The following is a 27,759-nucleotide window of genomic DNA, read 5'->3' on the forward strand; positions in this document are numbered from 1 at the left end:
TTGCATATCATCAAAATGTTGATTCTTCCTCTTCCAAACTTTATATGCAATGAAATCCCATTTAAAATCTCAGCAATTTGGGGCTGAGTTCGGGATTGCAGACGGGGAAGGAAGCAGTACAGTCCCATCTCCCACAAGGGACACTCCACTAAGGCAACCAGCGGCCACCATCTTGGAGAGGAGAGCTGAAGTATCCACCGCCACTCTCCGACAGATTGCAACAACAAAACAGGTGTGTGTCACTCAGTTCAGCCCCCATACATAGGGGGATTTCGCATAAAATCTCTCCTAGACTTTCAGGGGAAGGGAGTATCACAGTGAGCCTGCATAAAGACTAAAGGAGAACCAGAGGCACCTGACCTTCAACCACCCCTCCCACCAGCAGCCAAAACAAAACCTGTCTAGCCAGCGCTGGGGGAGGGGCAAGCAGAAAAAATCAAAACCATAGAGTGCCGGGGATCCCAAAAGCCAACGGTGTGACCCCGGAGATCCAGGATGTCTGATTCGCGCGGCCTGCCCCGCGGCTACAGAAGGAGTGGCGCCGCAGAGAAGGGATTAACTAGTAAGAAGGGAGATAAGTGGCTGCGACACAGTGGTATCCCACCAGATAAGCCCACAATGACCCCCGGGCTGAGTTCGGGATTGCAGACGGGGAAGGAAGCAGTACAGTCCCATCCCCCACAAGGGACACTCCACTAAGGCAACCAGCGGCCACCATCTTGGAGAGCTGAAGTATCCACCGCCACTCTCCGACAGATTGCAACAACAAAACAGGAGAAACCAAGACTAGCAGGAGAAACCAGGAGACTAGAGGCAAGGCCCTCGCGACTGGGCAGCTGTAAACTGCAGGCCCGCCAGTGACAGTTCACCCACTGCCCGCATAACTGGGCGGTAGGAGAACGCCCACCCGCTGGCGACTGATCACCTGCCCGTGGCCTGTGATACTGGGTGGCTGGAGACTGCCTGCCTGCCGCGACCAGAAGCTGAAACCAAACAGAGACAGTCCAGTCACACCCCCCCCATTAGGGCACCCCGGCAAGGAGAATGGGGCCCGTCATAGCAGAGTAGTGTCGTCACTGGAGCTCGGACGTCGGAATTCCTTCCCAGTGGAATCCACGTTAGCAGGCATAGTTTAACAACACAAAGGAGAGACATCAGAGTAATACAGAAACAAAACGAATCTATAGAAGAGAGCAGAAACACAACAATCAAAAAGAGCTGGAAAGTAACGTGGACAACATGAGAAAACAAGGGAAAAAAGGATTACAAACAATGCAAGACAACTCAATTCTACAGGAGGACATAGAAACATCAGAAACAGGGATAGGGAAAGAACTCAAGGCATACCTAACTCGAATGGAAAGGAATATTAGAGAAGACATGAGACAGCAAGTCCAAGAAATAAAAGTATATTTTGAAAATGAATTAAACAAACAAATTCAAATGGCAAAGAATGAGCTCTACCAGGAGATAGAGATCTTAAAAAAAAATCAAACAATAATCCTGGAATTGCAGGAAACTATAAACCAAATTAAAAACTCAAACGAGAATATTACAAATAGACTTGATCAAGTAGAAGTAAGAACATCAGATAATGAAGACAAGGTTTATCAACTTGAAAAGAATATAGTCAACACAGAAAAGATGCTTAAATCCCACGAGCAATCTATTCAAGAGATATGGGATGTCATAAAAAAAACAAATCTGAGAGTCATAGGGATAGAAGAAGGCACAGAGATTCAAACCAAAGGAATGGACAGCATATTAAATGAAATAATTCTAGAAAACTTCCCAGAGATGAAAGATGGAATGGATTGCCAAATCCTGGAAGCCTACAGGACCCCAAACATTCAAAACCATAATAGACCAACTCCAAGACATATAATTATGAAGATAGCCAACGTACAGAACAAGGAGAGAATATTAAAAGCTATGAGAGAAAAGAGGCAGATTACATTCAGGGGTAAACCAATTAGGTTAACGACCGATTTCTCATCACAAACTTGGAAAGCGAGAAGATCCTGGAATAATGTATTTCAAACGCTGAAAAATAATGGATTCCAACCAAGAATACTATATCCAGCAAAATTGAGCTTCAAATTTGACAATGAAATTAAAATCTTTCACGATAAACAAAAGCTAAAAGAATTTGCAGCAAGAAAACCAGCTCTGCAAAGCATTTTTAACAAAACACTACAAGAAGAGGAATTGAAAAATAGTGCCCAAAACTAACAGCAGGAGGTATCTCAGTAAAGGGGGAGGAACATAACCAAAAAGCAAAACTAGCCAAACTAAAATAAATAAATAAAGAAGCATGACTGGAAGTACAAATCATATCTCAATTGTAACCTTAAATGATAATGGCCTAAACTCACCAATCAAGAGACATAGGCTAGTAACCTGGATCAAAAAAACAAATCCAACAATATGCTGCCTTCAGGAGACTCATATGATAGGAAAAGACATACACAGGCTGAAGGTAAAAGGTTGGGAAAAATCATACCACTCACATGGCCCTCGGTAGCAAGCAGGAGTGGCCATACTCATATCGAATAAAATCAACTTCAAACCTAAGTTAATCAAGAAGGATAAAGAAGGTCACTATATACTGTTAAAAGGAACCATCCACCAACAAGACATAACAATCATCAATTTGTATGCACCAAACAATGGAGCTGAAATGTTCATAAAACAAACTCTCCTCAAGTTCAAGAGTCAAATAGACCACAACACAATAATTATGGGTGACTTCAACACACCGCTCTCGCCATTAGACAGATCCTCTAGACAAAAGCTGAATAAAGAAACTATAGAACTCAACAGCACAATCAATAACCTAGACTTAACCGACATATATAGAATATATCAACCATCATCAAGTGGATACACGTGCTTCTCAGCAGCACATGGATCCTACTCAAAGATAGACATATATTATGCCATAGGGCAACTCTTAGTAAATATAAAGGTGTGGAGATAATACCATGCACCATATCTGATCATAATGGAATGAAATTGGAAATCAATGATAAAAGAAGGAAGGAAAAATCCTACATCACATGGAAAATGAACAATATGTTATTGAATGATCAATGGGTTATAGAAGACATAAAGGAGGAGATGAAAAAATTCTTAGAATCAAATGATAACACACACACAACATACCGGAATCTATGGGACACAATGAAAGCAGTTTTAAGAGGGAAATTCATTTCTTGGAGTTCTTACCTCAAAAAAAGAAAAAACCAACAAATAAATGAACTCACGCAACACCTCAAAAACCTAGAAAAGGAAGAGCAAAACAACAGCAAATGTAGTAGAAGACAAGAAATAATTAAAATTAGAGCAGAAATCAACGAAATTGAAACAAAAGAAACCATTGAAAAAATTGATAAAACTAAAAGTTGGTTCTTTGAAAAAATAAATAAGATAGACAAGCCCTTAGCCATGCTAAGGAAAAGAAGAAGAGAGAGAACTCAAATTACTAACATACGGGATGAAAAAGGCAATATCACAACAGACACTACAGAAATACAGAAGATAATTAGAAGGTATTTTGAAACCCTATATTCCAATAAAATAGAAGATAATGAAGATATTAATAAATTTCTTAAGGCATATGATTTGCCCAGATTGAGACAGGAAGACACACACAATTTAAACAGACCAATAACAAAAGAAGAAATAGAAGAAGCCATCAAAAGACTACCAACCAAGAAAAGCCCTGGACCGGATGGGTATACAGCGGAGTTCTACAAAACCTTCAAAGAAGAATTAATACCAATACTTTTCAAGCTATTTCAAGAAATAGAAAAAGAAGGAGCTCTTCCAAATTCATTCTATGAGGCCAACATCACTCTGATCCCAAAACCAGACAAAGATACTTCAAAGAAAGAAAACTACAGACCAATATCTCTAATGAACTTGGATGCAAAAATTCTCAATAAAATTCTGGCGAATCGAATACAAAAACATATCAGAAAACTTGCGCACCATGATCAAGTAGGATTCATTCCTGGGATGCAAGGATGGTTCAATATACGGAAATCAATAAATGCTATTCACCACATCAATAGACTTAAAGACAAGAACCACATGATCATCTCGATGGATGCAGAAAAAGCATTTGACAAAGTACAGCATCCCTTTATGTTCAAAACACTAGAAAAACTAGGGATAACAGGAACTTACCTCAACATTGTAAAAGCTATATATGCTAAACCTCAGGCTAGCATCATCCTAAACGGAGAAAAACTGAAGGCATTCCCTCTAAAATCTGGAACAAGACAGGGATGCCCTCTATCACCACTTCTATTCAATTTAGTTCTCGAAGTACTAGCCAGAGCAATTAGACAGACAAAAGAAATTAAAGGCATAAAAATAGGAAAAGAAGAAATTAAACTATCGCTATTTGCGGATGACATGATAATATACTTAACAGACCCAAAAGGGTCTACAAAGAAGCTGCTAGAGTTAATAAATGAATTCAGCAAAGTGGCAGGTTATAAAATCAACATGCATAAATCAAAGGCATTCCTGTATATCAGCAACAAAACCTCTGAAATGGAAATAAGGAAAACCACTCCATTCACAATATCCTCAAAGAAAATAAGATACTTGGGAATCAACCTAACAAAAGAGGTGAAAGATGTATACAATGAAAACTACAGAACCCTAAAGAGAGAGATAGAAGAAGATCTCAGAAGATGGAAAAATGTACCCTGTTCATGGATAGGCAGAACTAACATCATCAAAATGGCGATATTACCAAAAGTTCTCTACAGGTTTAATGCGATGCCAATCAAAATCCCAACGGCATTTCTTGTAGAAATAGACAAAGCAATCATGAAATTCATATGGAAAAACAAAAGACCCAGAATAGCAAAAGCAATTCTAAGCAGGAAGTGTGAATCTGGAGGTATAGCGATACCAGAGGTCAAACTGTACTACAAAGCAATAGTAACAAAAACAGCATGGTACTGGTGGACCAATGGTACAGAATAGAAGACACAGAGACTGATCCACAAAGTTACAACTATCTTATATTTGATAAAGGGGCTAAAAGCATGCAATGGAGGAAGGATAGCATCTTCAACAAATGGTGCTGGGAAAATTGGAAATCCATATGCAACAAAATGAAATTGAATCCCTTTCTCTCGCCATCCACAAAAATTAACTCAAAATGGATCAGGGAGCTAGATATCAAATCAGAGACACTGCATCTGATAGAAGAAAATGTTGGCTACGATCTATATATTGTGGGGTCGGGCTCCAAATTCCTTAACAGGACACCCATAGCCCAAGAGTTAACAACAAGAATAAACAAATGGGACTTACTTAAACTAAAAAGTTTTTCTCAGCAAGAGAAACAATAAAAGAGGTAAATAGAGAGCCTACATCATGGGAACAAATTTTTACCCCCCACACCTCCGATAGAGCCCTAATATCCAGAATGTACAAAGAACTCAAAAAATTAAACAATAAGATAACAAATAACCCAATCAACAAATGGGCCAAGGACCTGAACAGACACTTCTCAGAGGAGGACATACAATCAATCAACAAGTACATGAAAAAATGCTCACCATCTCTAGCAATCAGAGAAATGCAAATCAAAACCACCCTAAGATACCATCTCACTCCAGTAAGATTGGCAGCCATTATGAAGTCAAACAACAATAAGTGTTGGCAGGGATGTGGGGAAAAGGGTACACTTGTACACTGCTGGTGGGGCTGCAAAATGGTGAGGCCAATTTGGAAAGCAGTATGGAGATTCCTGGGAAAGCTGGGAATGGATCCACCATTCGACCCAGCTATCGCCCTTCTCGGACTATTCCCTGAGGACCTTAAAAAAGCGCTCTATAGGGATACGGCTGCATCAATGATTATAGCGGCACAATTCACAATAGCTAGACTGTGGAACCAATCTAGATGCCCCTCAATAGATGAATGGATAAAAAAATGTGGCATCTATACACAATGGAGTATTATGCAGCACTAAGAAATGACAAAATCATAGAATTTGCAGGGAAATGGATGGCATTAGAGCAGATTATGCTAAGCGAAGCTAGCCAAGCCCTAAAAAACAAATGCCAAATGTCTGCTTTGATATAAAGAGAACAACTAAGAACAGAACAGGAAGGAAGAGCATGAGGAAAAGACTACAGTAAACAAAGACAAATGGGGGGAGAGAAATGGAGAGAGAAGGGAAAGCACATGGAAATAGTAGGAGACCTTCAATGATACATAAAATTATAAGAGGTTATGAGGGGCAAGGGGGAGGGAAAAAAAGAGAGAGAATTGAACAACAGCAGGGGAGGTAGAGAGGGAAGATGGGAGGGGAGGGGAGTGGAGGGGGGATAGTAGGGGATAGGAAAGGTAGCAGAATACAACAGTCACTAATATGGCATTATGTAAAAATGTGAATATGTAACAGATGTGATTCTGCAATCTGTATTTGGGGTGAAAATGGGAGTTCAAAACACAATTTGAGTCAAATGTATGAAAGATGATATATCATGAGCTATGTAATGCTTTAAATAATCAATAAAAAAATCTCAGCAATTTATTTCCTGTATATTAACAAACTTATTCTATAGTTTATATGAAGAGGTAAAATTCTATAATAGTCAACTTAATTTTGAATGAGAAGAAAAAAGTTGGAGTACTAATACTATCGATAACTCTAAAGCTACTATAATCAACATTGTGGCCAATGCCACTATGTAAAGGAATAGACAAAGAGAAAAATGCAACAGATATAATTGGTCCAGAGACTGACCCACATAAATATCATCAATAAATCTTAGACAAAGGAATAAAGATGAATCATGGAAAAAAAGAAAAAATCATGATGCTGGTACATTTGGACAAGTGAACTTACCTACTGGATACAGGACATGGACTCTTTACAAAAGTTAAATCAAAGCATCTCATAGACCTAGATGTAAGATTTACCAAATTTAAGGTAAAACATAAGTTTGTATGCCCACGAAGCTCAACAAATTTCTAGGAGGATAAACACATACCTTGACACATCATAATCAAACTGTGGGAAAGTAAAGACAAGAATCTTAAAAACAATAAGAGAGAAGTGATTCATTGCTTTCAAGAATCTCCAATAGATTCTTCTCTATTATCTCATCAGAAACCACAGCGGCCTGAGGACTATAGGGATGTGTTCAAAGTGCTGAAAGGAAAAGTCTGTCTACCAATAATTTTATGTCTAGCAAAAGTGTCCTTCTAAAGGAAAAATTTAGAAGCTTCCAGATAAATAAAAACTGAAAGAAATTTAGTCCTAGTAGATCTGCCCTGTAGGAAACACTAAAGGTAGTCCTTCAGGGTGCTATGAAAAGAGGCTGAAGTCAAATTCACATGAAGAAATACAGAGCATCAATAGTGCTTACTAAATAGATAAACATGAATAAGTGTCAATGTATAATTTGCAACACTATTTTACTTCCATATGACAACTACATAAAACATTAACCACAAACCTGTGTAGATAAGCATACCTTAGTATGAAGATGAAATATGTCATATTAACAACAAAAAAAAGAAGAGGAACAAACCTATGTAAGAGCAAACTTTTGTATCCTATTGAAATCAAAATGGTATTAATCTCTACAACAATAATATAAATTAAGATAGTAATTGTAATTCCTAAGACAACCAGTTAAAAACACATCAAAACTATAACTGATGTGACACAGCAATCTGTATATGGGGTAAAAATGGGAGTTCATAACCCACTTGAATCAATCTGTGAAATATGGTATATTAAGAACTATGTAATGTTTTGAACAACCAACAATAAAATAAAAAAAAAGAATAAAAAAAATTTAAAAAAAAGGAAAAGGAGATTCAAATTGTAAACAATAATAGACTAAAACTTCTCTACTTAACCTAAAAGTGGATAGTAATGAAGAATCAAGGAACAAAACAAGATATGTGATATTTAGAATATAAATAGCAAAATAGCAGCTGTAAGTTTCTTCCTCATCAGTAAGCATTTTAAATTAAATGGAAATAAAGTCTTCATTTAAAAGCAGAGATTGGCAATATGGATAAAAACAACAAAATCCTACTAAAAGCTATTTATAACAAACAGACTTGATTCAAAAACCAAAATAGTTTGAAAGTGAAAAAAATGGGAAAAATACGTCATGCAAACAGTAAACCAAAAGAGAGTTGGAGTGACTATATTAAATGCAGATAAAATATATTTTAACACAAAAATTATTGCTAGAGACACAGGACATCATATAATGATAAAAGGATTAACCTATCAAGAAAAACTAATAATTATAAATGTATATGCACTTAACAGACCCCTTCAAAAAATACATGAAGCAACAACTAACAGAATTGAAGAGAAAAACAGATAGATATACAATAATAACAGAAGATTTTACTACCCCACATTCAATAATGGTTAGAATAACTACACAGAAGATTGGGAATGAAATATGAGGTATCTAGAAGCCATTACTTTTTGTTTTTGTTTTTGTTTTTGTTTTTGTTTTTGTATGGGGGATTGAACCCAGGGGAGCTGTACCACTGAGCTTCATCTGCAGTCCTTGCTTTTTATTTTGAGACAGGATCTGGCTACGTTGCTGAGGCTGGCCTGGAACTTGCAATCCTCCTGCCTCAGCCTCCTGAGTTGCTGGGATTACAGGCTATTTTTTAACTTTAAAAATATCAAGTATCTATCCACACATGTTCAACATTGTCCAGGAACATTGAAAGAGTTGGGTGAAGCCACCATCTCTGCCTTCAGGAAAGGCCACAGCCATCTAGCATCTCAGCCCCCTCAACCCCTGGGATCAGGCAGTCTCATCCCAGGCAGGCTCTGCTCTTAGCCTCTCTCTGCTTAGGCAGAACATGGGGTATAGATGACATCAAGCCCACCCTCCTGCTGCTGTGGCTGTAACTCTTAGCTTTTCTAATAGGAATCAGGTTTTATCTAAAGTACAAGGATTAAGGCTCTAAGATTCTTGCCTGTGCTGCAATTTCTCTAAACCTGATGTCTGCTTTGGGATACTGATTCCTACCCCTGGCTCTTCAAAGGGAGTCTAATGTAATAATGCCTTGGTAATGATGACCTGCTAGACTTCCTGCTGTTACCAGCTCAGTTGAGTTTTTCTGTGATCCACCAACTAATTGGATACCTCTTAGTCCCCTTTGGCATTGGTAGTCTCTGCAGATCACCACTTACCTGAACTGTGCTCCTGGGTTTGTCTGGGCACATTAGCTTCCAGTTCCCAGTGCCCTCTATATCAGCCCTTTTCTGCTAAAACTTACATTCCCTCCAATAAAGAAGACAAATAATGATACAGATAATTGCAAGACAGAGAAAGAAAATAAGGCACATTTTGATAATGGTTCTAAACGGTGAAAACAAAGTAATATGTAATTCTAAAGTAGTTTTCATCTGATTAGGGATTCAGGAAATAGATTATAATGGAAGTGACTTTTGATCTTGGTTTTGAGTGATGGGTAGTTTTTTACCAACAGGATTGCCAGAGGCAGGGGCAGATGCAGATTTCATGGGACCTGAAACCTATAGGAATAAGGGAAAGTGAGGTTCTTCCAGAATACAAAGTTACAAACACAAAAATTAATGACTCACTATCCATTAAATAATAATTGTTATTCATTAAGTAATCATTAAATATAATTACTTAATGAGAATGAAAAAAGAAATCAGAAATGTGACCTTCAAAATCTGGCAAGTATCCCAAACATCACAAAATCCAGAAAAAACAGCAAAATACTTTTACTAATTTACTACCTGACATACTGTGTAGTACAACTTTACTGCAGTTTTTGTTTGTTGCATTTTTTTTGCTACATACTCTTTAATGACTTATGCATGACACTGACTTTGTAATATTTTTCTGAAGAGAATAGAAATAAATTTCAATCTTTTAATGATATAGCTGATTAAAATTTCCTTTTATTTCACAACTCATTGCACTGTATATTACATATAATTCTAAAGTAGTTTTCACATAAATTATGTAGTATATCACATAAATTTTTAGAACTGTTGTCAAATTTGGAGAAATATTTGTTCAAGCTATTTCCTTAGAAAAGACTTACTCACTGTAGTACTGTTAACAAGTTTCCTAAAAACACAGGAAGTTATACAGTGAAATGCTAAGCTCTCCCCCATAGATATGTACAATTACTTTGTGTCAATCAAAACATTTAAAATATATTTTTAAAATACAGGAAGTCTGATAAATTTTTTAAGATTTTTTTTTAGTTGTAGATAGACACAATACTTTTATTTTACATTTTTATTTTTATGTGGTGCTGAGGATCGAACCCAGTACCTCACACATGCTAGGCAAGCACTCTACCACTGAGCCACAACCCCAGCCTCCCTCTGTGATGAATTTTATTTTATGTAAGTCCATCAAAAAAGAAAAAATATATACATTGTTATAACTTGACAAGAGAGTGCTTATAATTAACTATCAATAACAACAAAATTATTTTCTAAAATTGTATAGGGATGACTGAAAAGAGCTTTCCATAAACCCACTTTTGTTTCTGGGACCGATAGGATATAATCATAGTGATGTACAACCACTGACCCTGTCATTGGGCATGAATGCTGCTGGTTACCAGGCCCAGGGAAAAAGTAAAAGATTCTGGGAACTCATTCCTGCCCTGGATCAGCTTGAACTAATCATACATAAATGAATTCAAGCAGCACAATTATCTCACTGGAACAAAATTAAACACACTCCTAACTCAGGTCAATCTTATGCTCAATTTCACAAATGTCCATAGATATTGCCAACATGGGGAAGAAAGCAGAAATTAAATCAGAGCAGTACTTTTGTAAAACTTATGGAATTATGTGACATATGAATACATTGCTAAGATCCTTCCAGGACCCTAAAGGGACCAATGTAAGAAACAACCTTGAAACTAAAGCTTCATCAGCACTCCTAGCTTTAAGGCATTTTCAGACAGAAGAATTTGGCAGTCTCATCCTGAACCCTTTAATTGAGTCTGCTGACCCATCTAGTAAACCATCAGTTTTATCTAATAGCTTGTTGCACTAACAGAGGCATACATTTAGAACAAGGAGTGACAGTCCCGATTCTGAGAATCAACTTTAAAAGACCATCTGATAAAATGAGAGACATCCAGAGGATAGTGAGCAAGAAGGTGCCAAGAGGCAATAAAAAGAATAGATATTAGAACTTGGATATTTAGCATGTCAAAAAGACGATTTAGGGAGAAATAGGATTTTCACCAAATGTGAAAGGGTCTGTCATGGGGATGAGGACTTAGACTTGTTCTACATTATTTGGAGCAGAAGAAGAACCAGAATGAGGTTCCAAGACTCAGTGTAAAATATACATAAAATGTCTCATTAATGTTTATATTGGTTTCATGTTGAAATGATAATGTGTTAGATGAAGTGAACACACATTAATTCACTAGTTTCTTTCACAATTTTAATATGGCTACTAGACATTTTAGACATACACGTGTAGCTTGCATTTACAGCGTTCATTATATTACTATTGGAAAGCAGTGGTCTCAGTCTTTTGTCTCACTGAGATAATCCACGGGCTGTCAAAGCCATTGTAATTTTACCACAAGCTGAGGTACTACCGCTATTTTATATTTAGGCAGCTTTTACTTGAAATTTTCTTCTCTTAAACATAATGCTTTTACTGTACCTGTTTCATTGGTGTCACTTGGCATTTTCTTCAGAAAGGAAAATGAGCTCCTATAGTGTTCAAAGAATAGCCCAATAAAGATACATTACTGTCCCTTTTCTCAATAGGAATATATGGGTCACGACAGTATGTCTGACACTAGCAGGTTTATATCCTATGCTTTTTTTTTGTTGTTCTTATCAGCTACTTAATGAAATGAATTTATATCACAGCATCTTTAAAATGTTAATACTCTTACAGCTGTCTTCAAAGACCTATTTTGAACTAAATATGTTATCATCAATCAAAATACTCATTAAAATTCAATGCAAGCTTATGTGAAGAGAGAGATTAAATCATTGAGGCATCTGGATCTCTTACTCTACGAATGTGACCTCATTGTATTGTAATTTGTTATTACAGAAATTTAATTTTCTGATGCCATAGAATTACTAAGGGTCTTCACATTTGTAAGGTTTTCATTCACCCTAGTTGCAAATTTTTTGATCATTTCCTGGTTGGGTCTTTAGATGTTTTCTGGTCTTGGATTTATACTTCTGGCAGACTATAATGTGTAACCTAAGAAAGCAATCCTCCCTGACACTGGAGGTGGTCTCAATCCAGAAAGAGGCTTGGAAACTGTGTTCTCTAATGAGATGAGCAAAATGTTTGAATTCTCATTTTCCTTAGCCACCACTAACATATATGTGGATCCAGATCTGAATTCCTTTACATTGCCTATTTTATTGCTTACCAGAAGCCTCCTTTGATGGACATGTGTGGGACTCAGAAACACACAAAAGATTGCTCAGACTACTGTGTACCTTCTCTTCCTTCTTCAGAGAGACATGAGGACCAAAGGAAGCAATGTGGCTGGCCAATGATAACACTAAATATATCCTCATTCCTTCCCTCTCTCTCCACCTTCCTGCCTTAATTTAGTCCTTTCACCAAACATCTTACATGCCTTTCTCATGCCATTTAAGTAGAGTCCAAGGAAAACCACAAGATGAAATGGGATATTGTGAGGGTCAAGAATCAGGAATATGGTATTTAAAAATTTGGCCCAATTTTCTCATAGGAAAATAATTACCCAAATATCTCACATTAGAAGAAAGCCTCACATCTAAAAACTTTGCCACATTTAACCCTTACACCTATACAAAATATTTCTATTACAACATTCTTCCCATCTCTGTATTTTTCCTTCCTGTTAACTTTATCTTAAAATTTAAAAATTCTGTCAAACTATGCAGGCCTAGTTGACATGGCAAGGCTAAATTTTGACTGGGTCCCAGTAACCAGACATGCAGAAAGATAGATTTTGTTGGCCATCAGGCAAGTGGCTTAGTTTCTGGTAATCGCATAGGGAAAGACTCAGAAAGACATAAGCTGTCTGCAGATCAACCACCTCTTATCCATCAGTTGTATTAACAATTCTCTTTTATGATAGACGTGGGCTGTCAGAAACTAGGAATTTCATTATAGGATTTCCCAATTAAATCTTCCTTCATTCCTACTCATCTCTGCTTTCATTCTGCACCAGATACACTGACCTCCTTGTTCTGCTTCTACAATCAGTCATGGACCCCAGCAGGACCTTTGAGCATTCTGTTTCCTGAGGCTATAATGCTCTTTCCTCAGGTTCTCACATGACTCACTTGCTAGTACTCTTCAAGCTTTTTCTCAACTATCACCTTTTCAGGAAAGTTTTCCTGACAACCCCATCATAATGAAAATCCCTTGCCCATCCCTCTCCATCCACTTCCCTGCTTGATCTTCCTAAATAGCACCTCTCAACATCTAACAAGTTCCTTACTTTCTGTGCTGGCTTGTTAATGTCAATTTCCCTGGATTGAATGCAAAATACACATAATAGGATCTTCCTCTTTGGGACACTTGTTTTGTACCATATTGCAAGCACCCACAAGAGTGGTTCAGACAAAGGATAATGAGAAGGTAAAGGAAGAGAGGACATATTTATGGTATTTTATCCCACATTGTTGAAGGACTTTAAATAAGAGTTAGTCACACTAAGAACATTATTTTTTTAATATTTTTTTTAGTTGTAGAAGAACACAATACCTTTATTTTATTTATTTTTTAATGTGGTGCTGAGGATCGAACCCAGTTCCCTCCACATGCAAGGCGAGCACTCTACCACTGAGCTACAACCCCAGCCCAAGAACATTATTTTAAAACCCATGCAGTGCTTCGTTTTGGTGACTTGATTTATGTGTGCACGCCTATTTGTAAATATGAATACACTGTAGTTTAAATTTGTTGGGGCTGTTGTTGTGCACATTTCCTTCATCCCAGCAAAAACAAATGTCTCTGAATTCACATTTCCTTCAGCACAACTCGGTTCTGTGAATAACAGATGACAGACTACTTTTCCATTGTTTTATGCAAAAGAATGAAAGAGAAATACATAGAAACAAAAGACATTTTAGAGTGAGAAGAAAACTCCTGAGCTGGTGGTTACCATTCATAGCAGCAGACCACCAGAAGCAGAAGAATTTTAAATCACTATGTGATAAACAGCTTTCAGTCACCCCCAACTAACAATGCCTGGTTCTTGAGTGGTTCTACAACCAATGAAAAGGGAAGTTAAGGTATCAATACTGTAGTAAGGGCTGGGAATGTGGCTCAGTGGTAGAGGCTTGTCCAGCATGCATGGAGCCCTGGGTTTCATCCCTAGCACCAGAGGTGAAAACAAAATGTTTTAACGCTATATTGAAAAATTATAAGCAAAAGCATCGTACTTTCTCTCAATACTCTCAGGTTAATTGTATTATTATTATTTGAGATCAAGCCCTAGTGCACAAAGGAAAAAAAAAAAACCTAGACAATTCTTTGCAGATAACTTGCAGTTCAATAACCTGATAATTATTCATTTCTGCTTAAAGCATGCTTGTAAATATCATTTCAAATGAAGCACTGACTTGATTTTTAATCAATGAAAACTGACATTTGTTGAAAAGGCTTTCTGAATAATTACCTTGAATTCTTATTACTAAAGCAGATTTAACAGAAAATCAAAACAAACGATATTAATTACATCGTACCCTCATTATATATTAATAGGTTCAGAAACCAAACATTGAATGTCTTATAGAGCCAGCATAATATTTATAATGAAGCTTTGTGATGGAAACCAGCTTAATTCTAATGCATCCATTTTAGTGCTCTGACTTTCTGCTCTCTGGAACCATGAATTTGGTCTTCTCTAGGAAAGCAGATATGGGACATTATGTTTGGGCTCACATCTGAAAACCTAGTGTCACAGAAAGTTGACTTTCTCATGCCAGGGGATATGAGTTTACTGACTGATCAAACATCACCTACGCTAGACTCAGAGTCACTAATTGAAAATATTTCCCCATTGCTTGATGAATTTACAATATTGAGCAAAGGAAATTCACCATGCAGTTATGCACTGAAATCTGCTGTTGTCTGTGTATACCTAGGGTGGTAGAACAAGGAGACTGAGAGCATCTGTAAAGTAGGGATTTCTTCAGGTCTTTATTTCTTGGACTGAACCCTGGACTGCCACTTCTTTATACCTGTGTTCAACCTTAATTCTGGATTTCAAGTTATAATTAGAAACTAGAACCAGAAGGGGATTTTCTAGCTAGCTTGGAACCTTCTCTAAGCTACAGCTTACTTATCTGTAATCTTGGGGAAAGTTATAATTGACCATTGCAAGAATTAAATAAAACAGGGTTGTTATGGAAATTAAATGAAGCCAAGTGTGGTGGCACACTCCCATCATCCCAGCAACTTGGGGGGCTGAGACAGTAGGACTGCAAGTTTGAGGACAGCCTGGGAAACTTTGAGAGTCCCTCTCTCAAAATTTGCAAAATAAAAAAGGTCCAGGTATGTATCCCTCAATGGTAGAGCACCCTACATCCCTGGGCACTCAATCCCCAGTACCACACCAAAGAAGAAAAAAGAAAAAAAAATAAAGATTAAAGGATACATGTAAAGTGCTAAGCAGATATTCTAATATATACTAAGCTCTCAATCAATATTAATTCTCATTAGAATTATTATGATTAAAGGATCCTTCCATGGCCATACACATGCAATATGGGAACCCCATTGTGAAAGTTTAATCAGACTTCCCTATGCAAACTTACTCTCTCCTACAACCTCCTGCTGACCTCACGTCTTACTGCAGAACACCAGCACAAACAAAATGGACAATTAAGAAATCTAAAGTTTGGACCTAGGTCCATACTAGAATATGGACCACAAGGTAAGCAGTGAAATTTCACCAAGGAACAAAGAATCTACACCACAACATTCATCTTTGAGGATGCACTTGCAACATCTTTTTTTTTTTAATTTGGAATTTTTTATTTATTTTTACTTCTCCGAAGTCAAGAGATTCAATATTAAACATACAATAATGATGATGAAAATAATAAACATAGTACAACTAGCATAACATAATTTGTGCTTAGCAGTCTGGATTTAATGTGAAATACACATAATAGGGTCTTCCACTTTGGGACACTTATTTTTTTACCATATTGCAACATCTGAATCCTCCATTCGGCAAATGCTGAACCTGCATGTTTCAGGAACTGTCCTAGGTACTGAAGATTTGTCAGTAAGCCAAAGGACAACTAATTCCTCTTGGGGAGCTTATTTGGTCCCTGGGAAAGGAAAATTGGATGGAGTAAAAGGGTTTAGCGGGGTTTTACAGTGCCCTTCCTTCCAAGATGCTCTTTACACAGCCTTCTTGAGGCCTCCCTGGCAACTCCATGACCCTATTTGCATATCAGCATCAAATGGCCATCGACTTTATTTTCTTGTATACATCCTCTATCTCCTCCTCCTCTCTAGTTCCACTCAACAATACTTTCAACCAGATCTTTGTTTTATCTTTCCTTCATTCCCTGATTAACTCCTTAGCAGATCTACCTGCCAATGGTCTCAATAACCACTGAAATTCCATCTTTTACTTTCTTTGTTTGAAAAACTTAACCTATAAAGCTCCAACTCAAAAGCTCCTTCTCTGTGTAGTCTTTCTCAGAGCCTCCTTACATTCAAAACCAGAAGAAATTATCATTCTCACTCCATAATTTCTTAATTTGTTCAAGTTTCGAGTACATCTCTGCTTTACTATAGCAGAATCCATCCATTGATTTGATAAACAGTTATTAAAGTAGGTGCCCTGAATCAGGAGCTGTTGTAGGCACAGGAGATGAAGAGTGGATGAGATATAGTAGGCCCCCATCTCAGAAACCTGGCAATTTGACCTCCTCTTCTAGAGGACAGAGGCAATGCCTTGTTACCTGAATACCTTTGGCACGTGGCCTATCTTCAGTGTTTGCTAAATGTCAACCACATTACCACAATTATTCCAGAGAAAACAGGAAATGCTGGCATGGGCCAGGCCTACCCCACCAGATTCAATGTCAGTACCCCCTGCATGACTTGATATAGGGAAAGGTCCCTCATTCCTTTCTCCAAAATAGAAAAGAAACAACTACACATGGCAGATGTCTTAGTGTTTGACCATTAATCTTCATTTTTTCAATTATACAGGGATAAAAACTATTCAGTTCCCTCCATAGAAAACCAAACTTCCTTTAATCTCTATTTTAAAAGTAAAATTGGTCGTTTTCTGTCATCTACAAGTATTTTCTTTAAGCACCAGGCCAAGGAAACCTGAGTCACTCAAATAAAATACCCCCTAAATTTTCCATCAAAAGAATCATGATCATCATATCAGATAATAAAAGCATAATAAGCATACCTGGCTAGCAGAATGAAAGACTAGCCAAAATCACAGTGCTCTATCTTCATTTGGTTTCATGGTTTCTGTGCAACCAGCATCCTAGTAACATAAGAAGAGTGGGTGCTGGTAAGGGAGAAGGTACTTTCAGGAAACTTCTTATTAGTGATAGAATGCTAGACTAAAATAACATATGATAGTGTTGCCTTATTCAGTTCAAGCCAACCATAAAAGAACACCACATGCTACATGGTTTAAACAACTGAGATTTATTTTGCAGAGTTCTTGAGGCTGGAAGTCCAAGATCAAGGTCCCAGCAGATTGGGTATCTGGTAAGGGCCCACTCTCTAGCTCACAGTTGGCCTTTCTCATTATATCTCTGCATGGTGAAGACAAATATCATCTTTCATGTTTCTTTTTTATACACACTAATCCCATTCAAAAGTATTCCTCACTCATGACCTTGTTACCTTCTCAAGATCCCACCTTCAAATACCATTACACTGGGATTTTAGGATTCGATATATAAATTTGGGGGGATTCAAATATTCAGTCCATACAAAGTATTGTTAATATCATAATCTGAAAGGCATGAGAAATTACAAAAGGACCATGTCAAGTAAAAGGTTCCACTCCAATCAAAATTTTGAAGTAGTAGAATAATAATGGACCAGTTGTGTAGCTCAGTGCTAAAGAACAGGCTAAGCATATGCAAAAACCCTAAGTTCAATCCCAATTCAGCACCAATAAGTAAATAAATAAGTCTTACATCTCCACCTACATGGTCTTCTGCTGAATAAGCAGTTAGGTGAGTGCACAAACTGCTACATGTTTCATCAGATTTGTACTTTGGCTCTTATGAACAAATAATGAGGGAACTTATTGTGAATTAGGCCTTTGAATTTGGTTCCTCTATTTCTTTTAGGATCAATGCATTCATGCCATGCCTTCATTAAAGATTATTGACATTGCCTATGTTCCACATATCATATCCTAACCCCTGAGAATACAGAATGCAAATCATCATCTCTCCTTTTATGAAGCTTATAGTTTGAATTGAAAATGGAAAATAAAATTATTATAACCCCATTTCATAAGAGCTATGTAAGAATTAAATATCAAAGAGCTTGGGACCTCATCCAGTGGGCACCAACCCTTGAAAGGGGTCGAAAGAAGGCTTCTTGGAAAAGCGAGAGCAACACTGAGGGAGAGCCAGACAAAGGAACTGGAAGAATAAAGGCATAGAGTTCTAAGAAAGTCTGAAGTTCAGAGAGTGACAAATTGCTCATAATAGAATGAATTGGAAAGAAGTGCATGATGAAGGATGAGGGCAAGGCTGTCCTCACTCATGTTTTTTCTTAATGATGAACTGCATGAAGAATTTCAATCTTGATGTCAGGTAAAGTTAAGCCTCTCCTGCGCAGACAGTGGTACATGACAAAGTTTATCCACCCTATGTTGACAATGCGGAGAACTGTTGGCATGCTCTGTCCAGTACTTTGCCTGTGGCTTGACACAAAGCAAGCACTCAACAAATTTCAGTTGATTAAAGATAAACATTTGGGCTATTGGCCCTATTTTATCTTATCTGTTAACATAAATATCTATAAATCTTTGAAAGAAAATGGTCTATCTATAAGTTATGTACATGAATTCTAAAATTACATATTCTTATTACCTTCTTAACTTCATAGGTAAGGAAGAAAATTAAAGTGTTATTTTAAAGATTAAAAAAATATAAGGATTGGTGATTCTGGTCAAGAAGATGTAGCAAAGGTTCACATTTACTTGAAAGACCTCCCACCAGAAACATCAGAAATACTGAAGAAAATATATGAAATACCAATTTTGAAGATACTGAAAATCAAACAATTAAAGACAGGGACCTCTGAAAGGCTGGACACCAGTTAGATAAGCCCTGACATTGCTTAAGGTTAACTCCTTGAGAAAGGCTTCCAGGTCAAGGTGAAGGGGAAAGAAATCAGACAGAACCCAGCAGCTCCCAGAGGTGAACAGATGAAGATGAGAGTTGGGAAGATTATGGAGGCCAGAGTTTGAAGGATAGAGTATAGGAGAAGAGTGAAGTGAACACAGAGCAAAGTCCAGTGATCTTCCCTGAGGTCCCTGTGAGTGTTTTACATAGTACTGATAAGTATATGCAGGTGAGGAAACTACTCTAGCACAAAGGCGGAACCAACTGTCTTACAGGATTAGAGGGAAGAGCCCACAGAATTTATGCATGGTTAAGAATGGTGGCTCCCAGGCCACCCTAGCCAACTACCACCCAGCCAGACTGGAAATCCTCATGACTCATGGGACATTAGGAAAAGATCTCAAAAGGGCCTTGCTTCAGTAATGGTTAGGTAAATTAACTCTAGATCAAATGCAGATCTGGATTCACCTAACAATGCTTAAAGAAACTTAAAGACATACCAGACTATCAAGATCTCTAGGAATAAAAACCTAGTCGGGACCAACAAAACAGAATTCACATCCTGTCAAAAACTACCAAGTGTATGCATGCACACACATGTGCATACACACACACACACACACACACCAAAAAAAAAAAAAATACTAGAAAACACAACTTAAAATGAGGAGAAAAATCCAAAGTGATCCAAAACCAAGAACACATGTTAGAATAGACAGAAAAGGATATGAAATCAGTTATTATGACTGTTCCATTTCTACAAAAAGATACAGGAATAGGGACATGGAAGATATTAAAAAGATCTAAGTCTAATTTCTAAAGATAAAATTGATGTCTGAGATAAAAAAATATAAATATACTTAATGGGATTTACAGCATATCAGAAAATGAAAAAAAAAGATTAATATATTTGAAGGCATGGCAACTGGAACAATTCAAAATGAAACACAGGAGAGAATAACACAAATCTGAACAGAGCACCCATGGGCTGTGGAATACCTTCATGTGGTCTAATATACATGTAATTAGAGCTCTTGAAGAGGAGGAAAGAGAGAAAGAGATGGAGAAAAAAGTCAAAGGGATAATGATCAAAATTTTCCATGTTTGAGGACATCTGTAAACACATACTGATTAGAAACTGAAAAACCCATTAAGAAACACAAAGAAAACTAAATCAGGTCACATCTGAATCAGATTGCCAATGATAAACTACAACTCAGCATTCACCGAAATTCCCCTTCATTATGAACAAGTTTGTAGTAGCTCTGTTTGCACTAGCAAACAAAAGCCATACACAGAGATTGACAAGGACCAGATCAAAAGTGAAAGAATGTAGAGAAAGAGCTACCTAGAGAGGTATAAAGGCCGCAGGTGTTACCCTAGAATGCTTAATAAAATATTGTAACGATGTGCACTCATCTAGCAGCACTAAGACTGGGCTTCTAAGGGTAGTGAGTGCTGTTCATGTTACACTGAACATGAAGCTGGTTAATTTCATTTTAGTTTGGTTAATTTCATTTTTCTGTCATCCCTTTTCCACCTATATCATTATAGTATGCTGATTTTAGTTCTTTTGAATAAATACCAAGGAGTGGGGTTGCTGGGACCTATGGTGGGTCTATATCTAGTCTTTTAAGGAATCTCCATACTGCTTTACAGAAGGATTGTACTAATTTGCAGTCCCACCAACGATATATAAACAAACCATGTTCCCCATATTCTTTCCAGCATTTATTATTTGTATTCTTGATGATTGTCTTTCTAACCGGGGTGACATGGAAGCTCAATGTACTTTTGATTTGCATTTCCCTGACTGGTAGGGATATGGAATATTTTTCATGTATTTGTTGGCTATTTGTATTTATTTTTCTGAGAAATGTCTATAGTTATTTACTTCGTTTGACCATCTATTGATTTTTAGTTAAGTTTTTGAGTTTTATATATATTTTGGATATTAATCTCCTATCAGAACAGTAGCTGGCAAAGATTTCCCCCACTTCTCCCTTTCTGTAGGCTCTGTCTTCATGCTCTTGTTTCTTTTCCTGTGCAGAATTCTTTGAATTTGAAGTCATCCCATACTTAGGTTTTTTTTTGTGTGTGTGTGTGAGTGTGTGTGTGTGTATGTGTGTGTGTACTGGGGGTTGAACTCAGGGCTTTGTGCATAGGAGGCAAGCACTCTACCAACTGAGCTATATCCCCAGCCCCCATTCTTAGTTTTATTTCATGAGCTTCAGGAGTCACATTAAGGAAGTCAGTGCTTGTGCCAACATACTGGAATGTTAACCATGTATCTTCTTACAGTTTCAGTGGTTTCTGATCTGTTTCCTAGGTCTTTGATCCATTTTGATCTGATTTTTGTGCAGGGGAAGAGAGAGGGTTCTAGTTCATTTTTCTACATCTATTTAACCATATTTCCCAGCACCATTTGTTAAACATGCTATGTTTTCTCCAATGTATGTTTTTGGAAAATTTTTCAAAGATCAGATAGACATATCTATATGGATTTTGCTCTTTGTCATGTATTCTATTCCACTGGCTTTCATATCAGTTTTTATGCCATTGCCATAGCTCTGTGATATAATTTGAGATCAGATATTGTGATGCCTCTAGCATCACTCTTATTGCTCAGTATTGCTTTGTGTACTCTGGGTATTTTATTCTTCCATATGTATTTTAGGATTTTTTATTAGTTTTTTTAAAGAATGCATTTGATGTTTTGATAGATATCACATGAACCTGGGTATCATTTGTGGTAATATGGCCATTTTGACACTATTAATTCTGCTTATCTGAGAACATGGTAGGTTTGCCAGCTCCTTAGGTCTTCTTCAATTTCTTTCTTTAGTGTTCGATAATTTTCAGTATACAAGTCTTTCACCTCATTGGTTAAACTTATTTCCAACTGTTTTGTTGGTGTTGTTGTTGTTTTGAAGCTATTGTGAATAGAATTATTTTCCTGATTTCTTTTTCAGAAGATTGATTGTTGTAGTATAGGAAAGCTATTGATTTTTGCATGTTGGTCTTTTATCCTTCTACTTCCCTGAATTTGTTTATCAGCTATATAAGTCTGCTGGTGGAGTATTTTCAGTCTTCTAAGTATAGAATTATGTCCTAAGCAAACGGATAATTTGACTTCTTTTCCTATTTTTAGGCCTTTAATTTTTTTCTCCTGATTGCTAGAGTTTTAAGAACTAAACTGAATAGAAGTGGTAAGAGTGAACATCCTTGCCTTATTCTTGATTTTAGAGGAAATGCTTCTAGTCTTTCTGTATTCAGTATGATGCTGACTTTGAGTTTATCCTATGTAGCCTTTATGATGTTGAATTATGTTTCTTCTGTCCCTATTTTTTCCAGTGTTTTTAATATGAATGGGTGTTAGATTTTGTGGAGGTCTTTTTCTGCATCTATTGAGATGATCATGTGATTTTGGCCCTTGATTCTATTTATGTGTTGAATTATTTACTGATTTGAGAATGTCAAACCAAACTTGCATCACTGGAATGAAACCAACTTGATCATGGTGTACTATCATGTTAATGTATTCCTGAATGAAGACTCTTAATATTTTATTAGGAATTTTTGTGTCTGTGTTCATCAGTAATATTTATATATAGTTTTCTTGATATTCTTTTATATGGTTTTGTTATTGGGGGTGATAACTAGCTTCATAGAATGAATCCAGGAGTGCTCCTTCCCTTTCTATTTCATGGAATAATTTGAGGAGTTTTGGCATTAGTTTCTCTTTAAAAGTCTGGTAGGACTCTGCTGAGAATCCACCTGGTCCTGGGTTTTTCTTTGTTGGAAGGCTTTTTATTATTCCTTCAATCTCATTGCTTTATATTGGTCTGTTTGGGTTTTCTGTACACTCTTGGTTCAATTTGGCTAAGTCATATTTGTCTAGAAATTTGTTGATACCATCTAGATTTTCTACTTTATTGAAATGCAAATTTTCAGAATGGTTTCTAATCATCTTATGGATTTCAGCAATGTTTGTGCTGATATCTCATTTTTTATCTCTAATTTTATTAATTTGGGTCTTCTCTTTCTTTTGGTTAGTAAGGCTAAGGGTTAATCAATCTTGTTTATCTTTTCAAATAACCAACTTTCTCCTGCATTGATCCTTTGCATTTTTAAAATTTTTGATTTCATTAATTTTGGTTCTAATCTTAATGATTTCCTGCCTTCTACTGGTTTTCTAAATATTGTTTTGAGATTAAAATATGATTTAGATTTTATTCTACTGAAAACCATGCCATTATGCACAGTCATCAAGCAAAGCCTCATTAGAAGATAAAAAGATAAGCAATCCTAACATTTCCATTGGAGAACCCATAATCTAGGAGCAAAACTAGATAAGACAAAATTACATGAAAACCAAGCCAAACTATTCTAAGTCCTTTCCATCTCAATGGGCATTTTCTGAGTAGTTCAGAAAGCAAAAACAAAACACTGTAAGTTATGATATCATCTCAACATTAGCTGGGGCAGAATTGAGACCTAGACTCATGAAATCATGCAAATAAGTGAGTTTTCAAACTGCTTTTAAGCTTTCGGTCTTAACTAGTTGTTGCATGTAAATTCTGAAATCATACTCTAAAGCTATGGTCCGTGATGATTTTTTTTTCATGTCAGCTACATTAAACCTATGAAACTTAGAAATCTTGCATAAGTGAGCAGGCCAAGAAAATAAATGCACATCAACATCTTTACGGCCTGCAAGATTCTACTTGTGAAAACAAACCTTGCTTTAAGCAATATAGGTACTCTCTTGAGTTTATTTATCTTTTTCTATTTATAAAGTAAGTGAAACAAATGTTATTCTCCAACAGATATTAGAATACTTGCTCATAATCCATTGTTCTTACTCATTTATAGTACTCAGATAACTGTAGTGAGGAAAGGCAGGGAAAAGTCATCCAGGAAAAAATCAGGACAACTTGTCTTAAAACCCCTTCATGACCTTCTCACTCTCCCACAAATTGCAAAGACAAAATAAATAGCTTTAGTGTTGCTCTGACGGAGCACAGAAAAAGAAGAAGGTGCCAAAGAGGAGAACTAAATTTATTTCGCAATCGTTTGGTCTTTCCATTTCTCTGGACAGGCCACAGCCAGATCAATAATGCAGCAATCAGAAGCCATGGTTCAGATGACTGAGCGAGCTGGGTAGCAGGACTGCCATTCCATTTTTCAGACTCAGCCAGAAAGGGACAGAGTTTGAAGGAGCTAGCAGAGGAGGAAGGAGGAGTTATGTTCTGTGGCCTTGGAAAAGGAGATATAATTTTAGGAGGCAAATGGATGTCTAGGAGCAACAAGAAAAGAGAAACCCCTGAGGCTGGGGATGGAGCCTTGAACAGTAGGGTAACTAGAGGTGCTTGGGGACATTTATTTGTTATTTCCCAAGGTAAAAAAAAGGAAAACTGCTTGCAGGGAAATGGCTTTATTTTAGCTTTTTTGAATCATTTTATAAGTGATTTCCCTAGAAAGATTTTTCCCCCCTCTGAACAATTCAGCATACATGTTCTCTTAGGATTTTCTCATTTCTGTCCTAACAGGAGTGTTCAAATTCTAACACTCCTGCAGTTAAAAGCTCTCTACTCTGCTTCAGCATCCAGGCCACCTAGCTTTCCTTTGTTATAAATGCTCTGCCCAGTTAGAAAAGAGATTTTTCTTTTTCCCTGAGAAATAGCAAAATGATGGAAATGCAAGGAGGGTGGGAGGGAGGCCTAAAGGTATGGGGTAGTGCAGGACTCAGGGAGGGAGGGTAGAGGGCAAGATGGAGGAGAATACAATGGTGCAGGAGGAGGAACAGGAAGCCACAGCCCATGGCATCTTCCTGTGTCTATTGTTGCCTTTCTTCTCACTGAGCTTCCTGAGAGCTGCAGCCTGCAGCCAGGGTGACAGCCTGCTGCTTCTACTGCTGCTACTGCTGCTCAGCCTGCCCTTCAGGGGCTCTTCACCATTGTGATGCATTAATGAAGTGGCCCTGCTCTGTCAGACCTCATCTGCAGTCCTGTGCAGACAGAATGAAACCATTTGTGTTGACCCCCTGGCATATTTACATGTTCATTCATTCTCTCTCTCTCTCTCTCTCTCTCTCTCTCTCCCCCTCTCTCAACCAGTAGTTATCACTTTCCCATCCCCATGTTGTGTTTGAATCACGCCTGTGCACAAGTGAAGCATTCATGAGGAACAACCAGGAGCCCCTCTTTCAGGCAGCCAAACCTATCCAATTACTGAGGCTTGCAAAAACCCTTCTGTGAGGCAAGTTCTCTTGTTTACATTCTCTAAAAATAATACCTCTGAGCCCTGCTCACTTCCCCTGTTCAATCTTCACATTGACTTTCCTCTGAGCCCTGCTCACTTCCCCTGTTCAATCTTCACATTGACTTTGGCAGAGCACCCATTTATCCTTCATCTGCTTTGTCTCCAAAGTCCCCTTTTTCTTCAACAATAAGAAAGAAACACTGCATCTCTTTCTAGAGGGGTGGAGAGGATGTGGGTAGACCCATTCTACAAGCTTCTATCCACTTTCCTGGCTACCTCTTCAGATGTGCACATTATACAGCCACGGTCTTTTGAAGGACCGAGAGCTCCCTGGACTCAGACTACCTTCTCTTTCTATTTCTTGCTATTTCTTGCATTATAGTTTATTTTGACAAGTGAGTTGGGAAATACCAAATTATTGGGGGGAAAAATGTCTCATTTTGGTGAAAGATCATGAGAGCTAAATCCAGATATTTATGTGTCCCAACACATATTAATTTGTTAGGAATTTTAGTTTTTGATGAATGTCTGATATTTTTTTTTATTTTTCTTGATGTATATTACTCTTCAGATTAAGGGGGAAAAGTAAATATTAGTGTTATTAGAAGTAATATCTTTTTGCTTGCCTGTAATCCCAGTGGCTCGGGAGGCTGAGGCAGGAGGATGGCAGGTTTGAAGCCAGCCTCAGCAACTTAGTGAGGGCCTAAACAATTTAGGGAGACCCTGTCTTGAAATAAAAATATAAAACGGGCTGTGAATGTAGCTTACTGGTTAAACTCCCCTGGGTTCAATTTCCAGTACCAAAAAAAAAAAAAAAGTAGTAGTATATTATTCTATAGCATGCAGTATATTCTGAAGCTCGTTACTATGGAACATTATGACAGGAGTTTTTAATATTGTGGGAGACAGAGTTACGTAACAGCAACAAAACCTACCTGGAATTTGGAAAACCTGAACTCCCATGTCAGCTTCACCTCTAACTAGAACTGTGACATTTTAAGTCATTAATCTCTCTGGGCTTCAGCTCCCCTCTCTATGGTTCTGTTTAGAGCTAACATATTCATACTTATATCATGAGATGAACAAAGGAAGCAAAGTCAAGTGACCACTTGATTAATAACCAAGCCATTTGTGAGGCCTGGGACAAAGGATGAATGCTTGCCTTATCCCCAGAGGCTAACACATACTAGCTGATGAGACCCCAATAGTACATAGTAAGCTAAGGAAGATACCTAGACCAAACGTCCACCTAACAGAGTTCTAGTACATACTTCACAATCAGTTCTAAGAAAAAGGGTGGGGAGCCTGGGGTTATAGCTCAGTGGTAGAGCACTCACCTCACACATGTGAGGCACTGGGTTTAATCCTCAGCACTACGTAAAAATAAAATAAAGGTATTATGTCCATCTACAACTAAAAAAAAAATATTTTAAAAAAGAGACAGTGGGGAGGACCTATTTGTAGCCCTTGTCTATTTTTGTGGTGTGAATACCCACATTAAGGTTGATTTCAAGCTAACAACTTGATTTCATTAATGAAAGAGTCAAGAAGAAATGTTCAAATTATTTTTAAAAATCCTAAGAACTTGTATGGAACAGAAAAGACTCTTGTATGGAAGGAAATCCTCAGCAAAAAGTGCAAAGTTGGGAGCACATCACTCCCTTATTTTAAAATATACTATAAAGCTATCATAACTAAAGCAGCCTGGTACTGGTATAAAGACATATCAACCAATCAAATAGGATAGAATGCCCAGAAATAGACCCCAGGATTGACAGTCAATCAATTTTCAGCAAAAGTGCCAAGAACACTTAAGAAATGGTTCTGGGAACACTGGGTATCTACAAACAGAAGAATGAAAATAGATATTTCTCTCACACCATATACAAAGTGAACTGAAAATGGAAAACAAACTTAAGACCTAAAAATGTTAAGCTGCTATTTTTTAAAAAAATAGGAAAAATGTACACAACATTGGAGTTTATATAAACCAAAATATCACATTGCTGCTGGGTGTGGTGGCCCACACCTATAATCCCAGTTGCTTGGTAGGCTGAGGCAAGAGGATAGCAAGTTCAAAGTCAGCCTCACAAAAGTGAGGTGCTAAGCAACTCAGTGAGACCCTG

This window comes from Spermophilus citellus, assembly GCF_964194105.1.
Source record: "Spermophilus citellus genome assembly, chromosome: 14".
Lineage (NCBI taxonomy): Eukaryota > Metazoa > Chordata > Mammalia > Rodentia > Sciuridae > Spermophilus > Spermophilus citellus.